This window comes from Macrotis lagotis, chromosome 2, assembly GCF_037893015.1.
Source record: "Macrotis lagotis isolate mMagLag1 chromosome 2, bilby.v1.9.chrom.fasta, whole genome shotgun sequence".
Taxonomy (NCBI): Eukaryota; Metazoa; Chordata; class Mammalia; order Peramelemorphia; family Peramelidae; genus Macrotis; species Macrotis lagotis.
The window spans coordinates 243,589,127-243,605,224 of record NC_133659.1 but is presented as its reverse complement, the minus strand read 5'-3'; the positions used below and the strand labels follow the sequence as shown (position 1 = coordinate 243,605,224).

At 34.9% G+C, this 16,098-nt stretch overlaps 1 protein-coding gene across 3 annotated transcripts in view; it reads left to right on the top strand.

Annotated features, from left to right (window-relative positions):
• The window catches only part of MYH10 (myosin heavy chain 10), a 214,991-nt gene that overhangs the window by 135,009 nt on the left and 63,884 nt on the right, over positions 1-16,098 (top strand). The gene's annotated exons all lie outside the window — the stretch shown is intronic.

Below are 16,098 nucleotides of genomic sequence, written 5' to 3'. Positions count from 1 at the left end.
GTCTAGAGCTATACTCAAAATACAAAAACCAGATTATTGTTTTATATGTCTCATTCCATTTTTAGTCAGATTCCTGGGGGGTAGAAGGGGGAAAACAAACTACTTTCCACACTTTGTTCCTCCATTTCCTGTCTTCTATCTCTTCATCTATATGTATGCAATTTCTCCTTTAATCTGCCACCAAATGTTTTTTTTCCTTTTAAATTTATTTTTTATTCTCATTTTGTACAAATTTTTTTTACATTAATAAAATATTCTTGTTTACAAGTAAACAAAATGCCCCTCCTCCCCCATGAATATAGATAGACTTGTTTGGGCCAAAAAAGTAAAGGGGAGAGAAAAAAATTAAAATAAAAAATAATAATAGTAATAATTGTAGGTATGGCCAGGTGGCACAATGGATGAAGCACCAGCCCTGGAGCCACGAGCACCTGAGTCCATATCCAGCCTCATAAACCCAACTATCACCCAGCCGTGTGACATGCAAGCCACCCGATTCCCCACTGCCCTGCAAAAACCAAAAAAAGAAAGAAAGAAAAAAAAGACCCAAAATAAAATAAAATAGTAATAATAGTAGGGGTGGCTGGGTGGCAGACAGAGAATTGGCTCTTGAGCCAGGAGCACCTGGGTCCAAATCCGGCCCCAGACACCCAAAGATCACCCCGCTATGTGGCCCCAGGCAGGCCATCCAGCCCCACTTGCTCTGCACCCTCCCCCAAATAATAATAACAAAAACTGTGCTTGAGTCTTTGTTCCAACACCAACAACTCTGTCATGAGTGGATCTCATTCTTTATGATAAGTCCATCACAAAAGTTATTTCCATATTTTTCCACCTTTGCCATTGCTGATCGCAACTCCCTCCTTTCTTATTTCTCCACTACCATGTACTCTATTTTCTCTCTCCTTTCACTATGACTCTGCTGTAGGGTCACTGAGTGGAGCAGCAGACAGATCCCTGGTCCCGGGGCCAAGAAGCCCTGAGCCCCCATACCACCCCTTAGGCCCAGAATCCACCTGGCCCTGGGCAGGCCTTCCATTCTCAGCCCCTTGCAAGAAGTAAGAAAGAAAATGTGTTATATCTGGCCACTCTCCCCCCCATGGTCCATCCTCTCCTCCTTTATTCACATCCCCACCCCTTCCCCCTGCTCCCCCTTCCTTCTTACTCCAGATGTCTATACCCCATTGAGTATATTTGTGTTTCCTCTCCTAGCCATCTCTGATGAGAGCAAAGTTTCCCTCATTCCCCCTTGCCTCCCCCTTTCCATATCATTGCAATAGCTCATTGTAATAAAAAAAATCTTATGTGAAATATCTTAGACTATTCCCTCTCTCCTTTTTCTTTCTCCCATTCCATTTCCCTTTTTTTCTATTGAATCTTCGAATTCAGCTTTCTCCTGTGCTTCAACTATAAAAGCTCTCTCTAAAACCTGCTCTATTAACTGAGAAGGTTCATATGAGTATTATCAGTGTCATTTTTCTATGCAGGAATACATGCAGTTCATCCTCATTAAGTCCCTCATATTTCCCCCCCTCTCCTCCAATCTCCATGCTTCACCTGAGTCCTGTATCTGAAGATCAAACCTACTGTTCAGCTCTGGCCATTCCAAAAGGAACATTTGAAATTCCCCTGGTTCATTGAAAGTCCATCTTTTTCCCTGGAAGAGGACATTCAGCCTCACTGGGTAGTTCATTCTTGGCTTCATTCTAAGCTCTCTTGCCTTCCGGTATATTGTATTCCAAGCCCTACGAGCTTCCAATGTAGCTGCTGCTAAGTCCTGTGTGATCTTGACTGCAGTTCCACGATATTTGAACTGTGTCCTTCTGGCTGCTTGTAATATTTTCTCTTTGACTTGGGAGTTCTGGAACTTGGCTATAATATTCCTAGGGGTTGGTTTTTTGGGATCTCTTTCTCAGGGGGATTGGTGGATTATCTCCATTTCTATTTTGCCCTCTGCTTCTAGAATATCAGGGCAATTTTCCTGTAGTAATTCTTTGAAAATGATGTCAAGGCTCTTTTCCTGATCATGACTTTCAGGTATTCCAATAATTTTTAAATTATCTTTCCTAAGTTTTTTTTCCATATCAGTTGTTTTTTTCAATGAGATATTTCAGATTTTCTTCTAATTTTTCATTTTTTTGGTTTTGAAGTATTGATTCCTGATTTCTGTTAAATTCATCAATCTCCCTGAATTCTATTCTTTGTCTGAAGGATTTGTTCTCCTCAGAGAGTTTTCTTATCTCTTTTTTCATCTGGACAATTTTGCTTTTTAAGGCATTCTTCTCCTCAATAACTTTTTGAACTGTTTTATCCATTTGACCTAAGCTGGTTTTTAGCATGCTATTTTCTTCAGCATTTTTTTGGATTTCCTTGACTAAGCTGCTGACTTCATTTTCATGTTTTTCCTGCATCTCCTTTCTTTTTCCAGTTTTTCTTCCAACTCCCTCATTTGATTTTCAAAGTCTTTTTTGAATTCTATCATAGCCTGAGCCCAATTTCTGTTTTTCTTGGAATCTTTAGATGCAGGAGCTTGTACCTTCTCATCTTCAGACTGAGTATTTTGGTCCTTTTTGGGCTCATTTGCAAAATATTTCTCAATAGTCTTCTTTTTGTTTCTCTGCTTGTTCATTTTCCCAGCCTGGGCCTGGTTTGGGGTGTTTCTTGAGCTTTTGGGACACTCCCACAAGGGTCTCAGTGTGAGAGGCTCTGTCCTTTCTCCTGGTCTGTGAATGAACATAAGCGCCCCCCTCTGCCACGGGGCTCAGGTGGGGGGGGGCTGCTGTTCTATGGGGGGGCCTAGACTGGAATCAGGATCTGAATGTGGTCAGAGCCCCAGAGTCCTGTTCCATGGGCTGAGTACAGAGCTCTGCAGTCTCTCTTCACTCCCCTCCCTCAGCTCAATGGGCTCATGCCCTGGGGGCTCCTCCTTACTGGCTCTGCCTGCTTCTGTTTCCTGGATCAGGGCTGCAGAAAGACCAAGCTGTTCTCTGTGTGCCCTGAGGGCTGGGCTCCACGTGCTCGCTCTGGCAGAGGTCCCCGCTGTTCCCCCACTTTGTGCCCGGTGCTCCTCGGGGTGCAACTCAGGAGACTCCCCTGCTGCTGTGAGCTGAGATTTCCAGCGCCCTGGGGCTGCCTCCAGGAGGCTGAGGTTCTTTGGCTCTGGCAGGCCGCCTCTCCAGTCCCGGTGAGCAGAGCCTTTCTGCTCTTTTCCAGGTTACCTTGAGTAGGAGAACTGCCTCACTGGGACCCTTTGTGGGTTCTGTCTCTCAAAAGTTTAGTTAGAGTCCTTAGCTGATGAATTTTATCAGAGAGCTCCTAAGACTCGATCCCTTCTTGTCGCCATCTTGGCTCCGCCCCCTGCCACCAAATGTTTTAATGGACTTTTCTTAGTCTTTCCTTAATATTTTTCCTTAACTTATCAACTGCATTCAATATTGTTGACCACCTGTTCTGTCTGTGCCATTGTGCTTCTCTACCTTTTCCATTTTCATTCCATGCTCCATCCCTCAATTGTACTCTCTTGTATCTTGTCTTCCCCAATTTAGAAGATAAATTAGAGTTAAACTCTTTGGAAACAGGGACTCTTTAATTTTTGCTTATTTTTGTAGCTCTAGTTCATAAGATAATGCCCAGCATATAGTAAGATTTTAATAAGTACTTTTTGCCTACCTATTGCATCTCACATTAACCATCTTTTCTGAGTGTTTGTGACACTCACTGATTTCTCCTGATTCCTACCTGCCTGCTTCTTTATCATCTCCTTTGCTGCCTCCAGCATATCTTCTAACTATTGTGTTCCACAGGATTTTGTCCTAAACCCTGTGCACTCTCTCAGTGACCTAATCAACTCCTGTGAGTTATCATTTCTCTGCAGACTATTAACATATCTGCCTATGCAGCCCCAGTCTATCCTCTGCTTGAGTATTCCACTACCAGTTCTCTGTTGAACATGTGAAACTGAATGTTTCAACAGAACTTTTCAGAACGAAACTTAAAAGTAGTGCCATCCTTCCAGGTTACTGGGTTATAATCTTGGCATTACATTAGACTCATATCTTTCCTTTATTCCACATATCCATTCAGTTGCTAAATCTTGTTGTTTCTGCATTTACAATATTTATTACATTAAACCTTTTCTCTTTTATATTAAATATAGCTATCAGTTTAGATTAGAGCTTCATACTCCTCAATTTTGATTATTTTCAGTGGCTTCCTAATTCATCTTCCTGCCTCAAATCTTTCAGCCTTCTTAATTTTCTGCTACTTAATACTTTCAGAATGATTGAGCAATCTCAGACATGACCATGCCACTCCCCTAGTCAATCAACTCTCTGTCACTTCTAGGATAGAATATAAAATCTTATTTTTTTAATCCCTTCACAAGTTGGCCCTAATCTAACTTTTTCTACCTTTATTGGATATTACTTCTCACCCCTCTCTAACAGCTCTGTGATCCAGTTCAAGTGATCTTTTCTCTGTACCTCAAAGCACTCTCCCTAAACTCTCAAAGAATTCTTCCTTTTAGACTCAGCACAAGCTGAGCTATCTAGATCAAGCTTTTCTTGATTTACTCTTCTCCCACCCCTAATTTAAAGTAGTTGCCTTCCAAAATTATCTTGTATATAACTATTTATTTGTATTCATTCTCATATTTTCATATATTTTGTTCTGTGTGTGTGTGTGTGTGTGTGTGTGTATTATTTTCCCTATTTGAATGTCAGTTTCTTGCATGTAGGGAATGTTTTGAGTTTTGCATTGGGTTTTGTTTTTTGTTTTTTTGTTTTTTAATTTTTTTGGTGACTGTTTCTCCCATGCTTGATACTTAGTATACACATAATAAATGCTTGTTGATTGATTGAATGATTAATGGTAAAAGGCCTTGAATTCATGTCAAAAGAGAATCAGTTAAAGGAATTAGGGTTGTTTAGTCTGAAGAGTAGAAGAGTTAAGGGGAGGGTTCAGAAGGGGAAGTAGTACCTAATAGAAATCTCCAGGTATTTTTTATGTCTGTCAGGTCTAAGGGGAAATATAATGTATTCTGTTTTGTCCCTAAGTGTAGAACTAAACTAAATGAGTAAAAATTGCAAACAAGCAAATTTAGATTAGATGTAATTTTAAAAAAAACCCTCCTAATAGAGCAGGTATGATATAGAGATTTTTATTAAGATACAGATTGAACCATTTTTGTGGTTCCTTCCAACTATGACAATCTATTGATTGTTTAAATAAGCTAGCAGAGAAACAGAAATTGAGTAGAACATTAATGATATCATGTAAATGGATGCCTTCACCAAAGGGATTTGCAAATTATATCGAAAATTAACATTCAAAAAAGTTTTCATTCTTTCTGTTCTCTCAAATGATAATAGATTACCTGACTGATATAGATTATCTGTTGAACTCCTCTTTATCAGGTAAAAAGCATCTTGTTCCCCAAAACTGCTCTAGATAAGGGAAATTAAAAGCACTATAAAACTGATTCACTAAGGAACACATAGAATAGATGATGTAGTATCACAGATTGTATAGATCAAGACTAGTTCATGCCTTCTCATCCTATGTGATATCTTTGTTCTCCTATAGAATCAGAATGTATGTACACAGAAAGCTATACTCTTTTTTTATATTTTGTGAGTATTATTACATCATTTTAGTTGTTCTCCTATTTCTTCATGCTCTTGACACATAACCATCCTAACTCCTTTTCCAATCATAGTGAATGATTAAATGCCATTTTGCATATATAGATTGTCACTGGAAATATTTAGTACTTTTATTTGTAATCATCATGAGTATAACTCCTTTTGGATCACTTACAACTTGTGAAGTGAAGAATCTAATTAATTTATACAAAAATGCTAAATAGAATTTTGACAGGTCAAATAACAAAAATATATAAAACTCACTATTTCAAGTAGAATTTATGTCAGGAATATAAAAATCAAAAGGAAGAGTTAGCATAAATGTATCACAAATAATTATTCAGTATGATTTTTATGGTTACAATAATAGATACAGAAATAACCTTTCACAACATTTTTGGTAAATCACAAAAAAGCAAAGATCAGTACAAGTAATTTTCTTTAAAATGGGTGAAAAAATGAAGATAAAAGAATGTTAAGCAAAGAATCGGGAAATAAAAGAAAATGAAAATTTCCATTTAAAAATGAGAGGCTATTAATTATGGGACCATTAACCTACCAAAAACACATATTAAGTCAATAAATAAAATAATTTTGTCCTAAATATCATTTAAGACTTGCAAATCATGTAGTCCTTCTAGGAAGGTATAATAATAAGCGTATGTATTATTTTTAATCCCCATTTTCTAAATGAAGAACCTGAAACTCAGGGAAACTTGATGACTTGTCTGAGGCAAGATTCTAACCTAGGACTTAAAAACTACAAATCCAGTATTTAATTTACCATACCATGCGACCTGTAAAGAGTTAGTAAATAATCAGATACAATGATTTAGCAGACCTAATGTAGTAAAGATGATAGAATTATTCAAATTAATTTATAGGTAGAATACAATGCCAATAAAATTACCAGTGGCATATTTTAGAGAATTGGCTTGCAGGCCCATATCAATATCAATACATATTAATTTGGACTTTGTCATTTTCCAGGTCTAATATAGAGCCCTTCTTGTTTTCTTTAATCTTTTTAAAAAGACTGCTAGCCAGCTGGTTCAGTAATCACATCTGCCATATCTTTTACTAGCCTGTGAATAGTTCTTTTATTATTAGTTTATCCTTGATGACTTGAGCTCATCAAGGACAGACCAATATTGTATTGTAATTTCCTTACTTATCTTAAGTATCAACCTCTTTATTAACCATTTTGGTCCTAAATCAAAAATAATTCTCTCCTACTCCTCTCCTCATCATCTCCCCCAATGATCACAATCTGTTTGGAACCAATGTATTTGATGTAAGACTGTTCTCCAAACTGCCTTTAACTTTACCAGCAAATTGCTGAATACTGCATTTTTCCTAATGTTTTGAGGTCTTGAATGTAAGAAATATTTTCTGTTCTATACATTTTTTCCAAACATTTTCTAATCTGCTCAATTTATCTTTTTCCTATATTTTATCCTGTACTAGATGGCTTTGCTAATTATTGCTTTGCATTCTAATTAGAGATCTGAAAGTGGCTCTACCTTCCATTCCTTTCTTTCTCCCGAAATTCTTGACCTTCTCGATGAATTATATTATTATTTTATTTAATTCTCTCGAGTATGCCCTTGATATTTTTATATAAAGTTCAATTGTTACCCATTCATTTCTCTCCCATCTAATACTGGGTAAGTTGATTTTTGCTGTTGTTGTTTCCAAGTATAAGGACTTTACATTGATCCCTATTGAATTTCATTTATTCAATTGAGCCCAGTTCTCTAGCTTCTGTTAACTATAGCATTTTCTCCCTCTTGTTCGTGTTCTTCCTCTCTCTCTCTCTCTCTCTCTCTCTCTCACATTGTCTATCTTTGGTCACCTACAAATTTAAATTTTCCATTCAGGACCTTCTTTTTTTTTTGGTTAAGATTATAAAAGCCAATAAAGCACATATATGTCTGAAACAAGGGTCCTTAACCTTTTTTATGTCATGAGCTCCTGTGGCAGTCTGCTGAATCCCTCTCAGGATGATACTCTTAATGCAGAAAATAAACTACATAGGATTACAAAAGAACCCAATTAAACTGAAATACATTTTTTGGAAATCAGGTTCACCTTGGTGAAAACCCTTAGTTAAGAACTCTGGTCAAAAATTATCCCTCAATCTTACCACATGATAAATCCATTTTCTTTATTGTTTATATATTTTAATGGGATGAAAGCATTGTATATTAATAAATGCTCAAAATAAGACCCAGAATGAAGAGGCATAATGGAGAGGTTTAAAGTGAAGGTCAGTACAGGGCAAAATAAGAGTTATTTTGCTATTGGATTATATTACAGTCCATCTAGATTAAGAGGGCAAGATAAAAAAATTGAGAAATGTGGATTTGAACATGATTCAGATTTTATGGAGGATTTCAGTTCTCCCAAAATCTCCTGGATTTCTTTCTGTCAAAAGCAAAAGAGCAACAAGAATAAATTCTATTCTAGGTCTAGAAAGATTATGGGATGCTTATGAGAAAATGATTGCTCTAAGTGAGTGCTAAAGCTTGCCATAGAGAAAGCAGTATATACTACATAAAGGATCAAAGAACAAATAGGACCTTTTCTTATGGTAGATGGGGTAATATAAAAGACAACAGAGATAAATATTAAATATTAAATGACTACAGAGACTTGAAAATGAAAGCTAAGTGAGGCAATAGTATTCGTTTGAATTCAAGTCACTTTGTCCAGATGAAGTATGTATTTAGCTACTGGAAGAACAGAAAGAAACTCCTCCTCATATACCATACTCATCAAATTAGCAGAGATAAACAGAAAGGAAAATGATAAGTGAAAGGGCTGTAGGAAACAATTTTATTAATAACTCTTGGCAGAGCTATGATCTACTTCTCATTGGGGAAAGCAATTTGAAACTATGACCTCAGAAGTTATTAAGTTGTGTTTTCCCAGCTATATAAATACTTACTATATTCTCTAGAAAGATCAAGGAAGGGCAAAATGGATCCATATATACAAAAATTTAGCCCTTCTTTTTTTTGGGGGGGGAAGAACTTGGAAATTAAAATTGTATCTATTAGGGATTGGCCAATCAAATTATGCTCTATGAATTTAATGTTATTCTTACACCATAAGAAATAATTGAATTGGATAGTTTCATAGGAAGACCCATATAAACTGATACAGAGTAAAGTGAGCAAAACTAAACAGTTTAATATATGGACAACAAAATTATCAAGAAAAACAACTGTAAAGGCCTCAGAACTTTGATCATTTCAGTAAAACACCATAATTTCAAAGGGCTGAAGATGAAGCATTGCTATCTATCCACCTCCCACTAAACAGTGATGGACATTAAAAAGGCAGAATTGAGAAATGCATTGTGAGACATTTGGAAATTTGTTTTGCTCAGCTTGCTTGTTTGTTAACAGGACATTGTTACAGGAAAGCAAGGTGGCTTGGTACATCCAATTGGTTTGGAGTCAGAAAGATCTGAGTTTAAGTCTATCTCAGACTCTTATTAGCTAGACAAGTCACTTAATGGCTGTTTGCCTCAGTTTCTTTTAAGTGCATAATAGAGACTGTTATTATATTCCAAGGTTGTTGTAAGGAAGTTCTATGTAAAGGTTAACTGCCGTCATTACCATCATCTTCATTATTATCATTATATCAAATGTTCAATCTTAGGAACAGGTGAATAATAAAAATCCCAAATGCTTATTAATCAGAAATAATTATAGTTGAAAAAATTTTAGTATGAGAAATTCTTCCGATCAATGTTCTATAAAATATTGTGGTATAAGGAAAAGTGTACTTATTTGGGGATCAGGAGGCTTGAAGCATAATCTTGGCTATCTTGCAATCATGTAGACTTGAATAAATCATATAATTTCTCTATACTTAGTAATCTCATCTGTAAAATATAGAATTTGGACTAGATTACCTCTTGGATAAATAAGAATTCTAAAACTGTGGCCTTTGACCTTCCTTGCAAAACTATTACTATTTGTAATAGCAAAATTCTAGAAATAAACATGTATCCAGAAATGAGGACTAACTGAACAAATCAATATTAAATGCCTTATTATATGCATAAAATAGAATTTTATTGTACATACCTGATGACATATAAACCAATACTTTTTAAAAAGTATAATCATCTAAATAATATGTACATTGACTGTAGCTTTGTAAATAAACACATTGACAGGAACACCAAAAAAAATATTCAAAATACTTCTTCTGGGTCCCCAGAAATAAACAGGATGACTTTTTAAAAAATTTCTTGAATTAATACATAATTTTAAATAATCTAAGTAACATGTTCACAGAAATGTGTGCTTGTTTGGTTTAAATCACTTTTTCCTTTGTTACATGCTGTTTGTTCTTTATGTTGTTTATTCTTTGTTTTTCAGTACATTTGAAAACAAAGTACTTAAGATTTTCTAGTAATAATTTTCAAATATAATTTTTGCTAATAGACATTATCCATATAATGGCAGCTTGATTGCAATTAATTAACAAGTATATATTAATAAAAAATGCTGAATCAAATACCTAAAATATAAGGTAATTTTCAGAGGCAGGGAAAGAGTTGAAATGTAGAGGTTTTAATTTCCATTGAGATGCTTTTTGACTTAGAGTCCAGTTGATTCTTTTGAGCTTTTGGATCTGAGAACGTAAATTCCTTATGGGCAAAGAATCTTTCAATTTTGCCTTTATGTCACCAAACTCTGAAGTAAGGTCTTAATAATGTCTTGCTGATTGATTGTGTAGAGTAGAAGTTCTTTAATTCAGTCAAATATTTATTTAGCAATAACCATGTCCTGTACATCCACATGGTGAGACCCTGGTGAGACTTTGTCTGTTCTGTGGGGTAGGAGATGATACCAGTAAGCAAGATGGAAAAGTAGTGATCTTATACTAAAATGAGCAAATGATCAGGAATAGAGAAGAGTGGTTGGTCATTCGGGATATTTTTTAAGGTTTTTTTTTTTTTTGCAAGGCAAATGGGGTTAAGTGGCTTTCCCAAGGCCACACAGCTAGGTCATTATTAAGTGTCTGAGACCGGATTTGAACCCAGATACTCCTGACTCCAGGGCCGGTGCTTTATCTACTGCGCCACCTAGCCGCCCCCATTCAATAATACTTGTTGAGTACCTATTACATTAACAGTATATGGGGAGGGAATTGTATAATGTTTCTAACAAGGCATTGGTTACAAAAGGAGTTCTTAGACATTAAGTGACCAGGACATATCATGGAGAGGGTGAGTCTTGAAGGAATAATTTAAAAGAAGTGGGGAAATGTAGAAAATGGTGGATTTGTTTTTACAAAACCTAGATTCAAATCACAGCTCTTAGATGTATAGAGAGATGATAGACCATTTATGAAGCAGTTGTTATGTTCTAGGCCCTGTTCTAATAACTAAGGACACAAATATGAGCAATCAACAATCTTCCTCTTTGAGGAACTTCAATTACAGTGAGACAAAACAACACACAGCGTGAAAGCAGTACAAGTTTTAGGGCAAGGCAAGAAGTTGAAAGATATTTGAATGAAGTGCAGCATAACTGAATCCTTCCTGAGATTGATTTATTCAATCAAGAAAGCAGAGATTTCTGTCAGAGATCTTGGTAAGAAGGAAGCAGTATGAAGTAAATAATCTAGAAGGAATTGTGGTTCCATGGAAAGTAGGCTTATTTTGGAATCAGAACACTTGCCTCCTATTAAGGCATGAATGTTAATGAAATAGGGTCAGGGTCTTTCCTGAGACAGTGGTTCATTTGAGGAGGTATCAAGAAAAGGGAAGCAAGGTCTCAGGGTGGAAATCTCAGCTGCGAAGAATACCTTCCCCAGCATCCATGATTGGTTATCACTAGTTTAGTCATTGAAAGCACAGAATGATAAGTCTCTTATAATTTTTTCAGCATTATAACCTAATATAAAAATCCTGTGAGCATAACCCAGTTGTTCCCATTCTTCCTGGATAAAGTTCACAGTAAACTCTTAGAATATAATTTTTTGATTGGTCTATCTGGGCTTCAGGTAGCTTTCCCCCTCATCTTCAGAGGTCTTCTCAGATGAAGGGCAATGTCTTCAGCAGGCATGACTGCAGAGGAGAAAGGAGCCATGAGCAACTCAGCCTGTGAACTCAAAGCTCCTGCACCACCAGTCCCATGTTAGATGGATCTTTAGACCCAGATGGTCATGCCTCATACTCCAGATTCAGCATTTGACACTTCTCTGTACCTTCTGAAGGTATAGAAGCTCTTCTACTTACTGACTCTGTGACCTTGGGTTTATAACAACCCCTCTGGGAAAGTTTACCCAACTGTATGCCGAGGGGACAGTGGCAAAAGTACTGGTTCTGGAGTTATAGGAATTTATACTCTACTTTTGACCCTGTCCATATGACCATGAGCAAGTACTTTCATACCTCAGTTTTCTTACTCAAAATGAGGAAGTTGGACTAGATGTCCTCTGAAGTCCCTTTCAGCTCTGAGTTGAGAATGTTGAAATTACTGGAGTTAACATAAAATCAGATTTAAAATCCTTTATGTTGCATTTCTTAAGATTATTTTTGGGGCACCTAAGTGCCCCAGCACCAGCCCTGGAGTCAGGAGTACCTGGGTTCAAATGCGGTCTCAGACACTTACTATTTAAAGATATATCATAATTATAAAAATTAAAGAATCGGGGTGGCTAGGTGGCACAGTGGATTAAGCACTGGCCCTGGAGTCAGGAGTATCTGAGTTCAAATCCACTCTCAGACACTTAATAATTACCTAGCTGTGTGGCCTTGGGCAAGTCACTTAACCCCATTTGCCTTGCAAAACCCTAAAAAAAAATTAATCAAGTAACAGTTAAAATATTTCGACTTAAATGTAAAAAACAAAATTATATTGTTCAAAATAAATTTAAAAATAAAACTTAGCTCAAAAACTGGAGTTATTTACCTAATTTAACATGAATATGAAGATCTTTGAATTATATGCATGCAGAAAATAATAATTTTGTAATATAAAATACAAAAATCACACCATTTCAAAGAAATCACAAAATATTTCTTAAAATTATATGCCTTTGAAATAATTAAAAATTATTTTTTCTCACAAAGCCTCTTTTCACCTTAAGAAAGTTTCATCATTGCAGTTTTTGACAGGAAAAATTTGTTTTTTTAATTTATAAAAATAAACAAAACGTACTTTCTGATTTTAGGTCTATACTGTAGGGTTTTTTTAGATGTAACTGATTTTATGTGTATGTCTGTCTTAACAAAGCATTAATAATCCAGATATTAAATGACACGTCCAACAAGAATATCACCTGTAGTTGGCTTTGTTCTTCACTAGGGCCAGGCATCCTCACTGTTAAAGTAGCTGTAGACCCCATCCTACCTTACAGCCTGTAAAATATCACAAAAAATAATCATTTTAGCATGAAGCTTTAATTTGTTATACTGAACATTTTCTTTCTTACCATGCAAGAAATTTTTTAAGCTTTACATAGCCTGATATACATACAGTAATGCAATATGACTACAATAAGAAAATGAAAAAGATCAATACATTTTAAAAACAGACCCACAGAGTATATTGTCACTAGCCACAAGATAATTTTGGAAGGTAATTAACTTTGTCTTTTGGACAGTAACATGATAAAAGTGTACAAATCTGAAACATGGGAGTCTTAAACAAGGATAAGCAGAGAATAAGATTAGCTTCAACATAGTTATTAAGTCCTACCAAAGGTTTCTCACCCACAAACTCTAAAGGGAACAAAAAGGAAAAATGCATATAACCAATATTAGAAACAGTTGATAATACATTAGATACAGTACTGGACCTCGAGTGTAGAAGACTTGACTTCAAATCTAGCCTTAGATTACTTACTAGCAGTGTAATGCTTGAGCAAGTCATTTAACCTCTGTTTGTCCAGTTCTCACATCTGTAAAATGTAATCTTTGAAGATTGTTGTGAGGATTAAATAAGATATTATTTGTACAAGATGCTTAGCACAATGCCATTTGTTTGTGTGTGTGTGTGTGTGTGTGTGTGTGTGTGTGTGTGTGTGTGTATGTGGGTATACATATAATCACTTGCCCTTCCCCTCACCGCATCATCCTCAGATTGACAGATAATACAATACATTAAAGAGGTTTGTAGCAATGAAGATGTATTCCATAAATATGTTTTGAAATGAATACATGTACAAATATTCTCTTACAATTCACTATAAGTTTACTATATTATATTAAATGTATATTAATATCTATTTAATAACTCATTCTTCTTAATACCTCATAATAATTTGAGTTCATAGACACAAACTTAGCTTTGCAGGACTCTTAAGAGTCAACAGGAAAAAAAACAAACCACTTAACAGATTATCAGGATGAAAAACAGTTGTTCAAAAAACAAACAGAATATTTCCTTAGCTATTTAGTGTTTGAAGACTTCATTGAAAAGACAAAACAGGGTAGGACAAGTGGTATTGTAGCAAAGGATAAATTGTCATGGTGCTGTATTTATTCACTGAGTATATGTTCCTAATCAGTAACATAATGAAATATAATCCAACTGTAATATGTAATATGAATTGAGCAAAAAAAAATTTGGTAGAAAAGGACCTTAAACCATTGAGTATTCAATATTGAAAATACTTATAATCAAGGTCATTTCAAATAAGAATGAATCCCACCACTAGCCCTCTTTTTGGTTTTTAAATTTGCAGAGTTCCACCATAAAAATATGACAATAGTTTTTCTTTTGCATGATTTAATTTAGCAGTGCTGATTATTTTTTAAAGGTCCACATTATTAAGTACTGTGATCTAAAGCTGACACACACTTAAAACTAAAAGGATCTTGCCTCTATTAGTCTGTTCTACAATGTACTATAGACAACTGAAACAAAAAGGATTTAATTTGTATACCACAAGTGTGCAGAAATCTAGTACCCATTGAATGTAATTCTTGTTACCATAAAAGGTTCCATAAATTTTACCTTTTGTTTGGACATTTCTTGTAACCAGAAATAAAAACATTAATAAATGCCTTCTTTGACTATAATTATAACAGTAATTATAAAAGTAGAAGCACTAGGGGCAGTAGCATAGCCCTGGGCTCAAGAGTACCTGAGTTCAAATCCAGTCTCAAATACTTATTAATCCCTGGACTGGTCATTTTATGCCTATTGCCTCCAAAAACAAAAATAAAAAAAACATTTTTTTTTTAAATATAAAAGCTCTTTGAGAACCTATAGGCAAAAGATGCTTCCCCCCCTCCTCTAACTTAATGCCTAGCAAGGCATATAAAAGAATTATTTTATCTAGAAACTTTTAACAGCAACAGGTCTTAACAAATCTTGATTGATAATTTCAACATAAAATAATATAGACTAAATGATTCATCAAAAATTAATTTTGGCATTAATTAGCGAGATTTGCTAAAAGATGTTAAACAATAAAAATGCCCTGACTTCTTCCTTCAGATACTGCTTAGAAGGAAAACTTATGAATTAGCAATATGTGCATTTCCAACTGTTTATTTGGTTGGTTAATAATCTTTTTTAGCTGTATTTGTTAATAAAGGAAGATATAAGGCTTTAAAAGTTGTTTTTTTCAATTTTTATGATATTTGTTGAGATAACCTTGAAAATCATAACATATTCAGCTATAATTAACTGAAGGGAAGTGGAATGATTTTTAAAAATCTGAATAACTTTCCTTGTGTTTGTGGTTTTTCAAAAAAACCCTGATCCTCAAAGGAATTCCTTTTTTAAAAAATTTGTTCATTTGATAATACATACTTTATTCATAATTAGTGATCTGGAAAATACAGTAAAAGTAAATGTTAGAGTGGATTGTGTACTGTTGTGGACCATTACCAGAATGATAGAGCTAGTACTGTTTTTAATCACTCGTGATAAAGTTAAAATGAGAAATTTTTGCTAATTTTCACATGGAAAACTCAGGCATATATTTTTCTTTAAAGAAATAGAAAGGTGATTGAAAGTGAAAATATTCTATTTTTTTTATCTTCCTGCTTTGATTTTTGTATAGCACTTATTTTTTCCACCTTTAAGTCTTTCTAACATTGGCATTTTGAAGGAATTTATACAGTAAAACATTCTCATGCTTTTTAAATTCATCTTTTTCCCAAAATCACTTTTTTTCCCCTTAAAAAGCTATTGATAGAATGAAGAGAATCTATGGTTCCTGTTTCATGGGCATTTTCATTGTCTACTTATTTTCCTAAGGATTCTCAGGCTACCTTTTCATTAGGCTCTTTTATAGGCCAATTTATATAGTAGGGTTTTGGGAAGTAAGTTTAATTTTTTTCATAGTTTTCTCATAGTTTCAGGCAAGAAAATTTATTTAAAATAGTGACCATATGAAGATGGCTTACAGGTGACTATAATTATTATATTTTTAAAAGTTAGTCTGTATTTATATTAAGTTACCAAAGCAC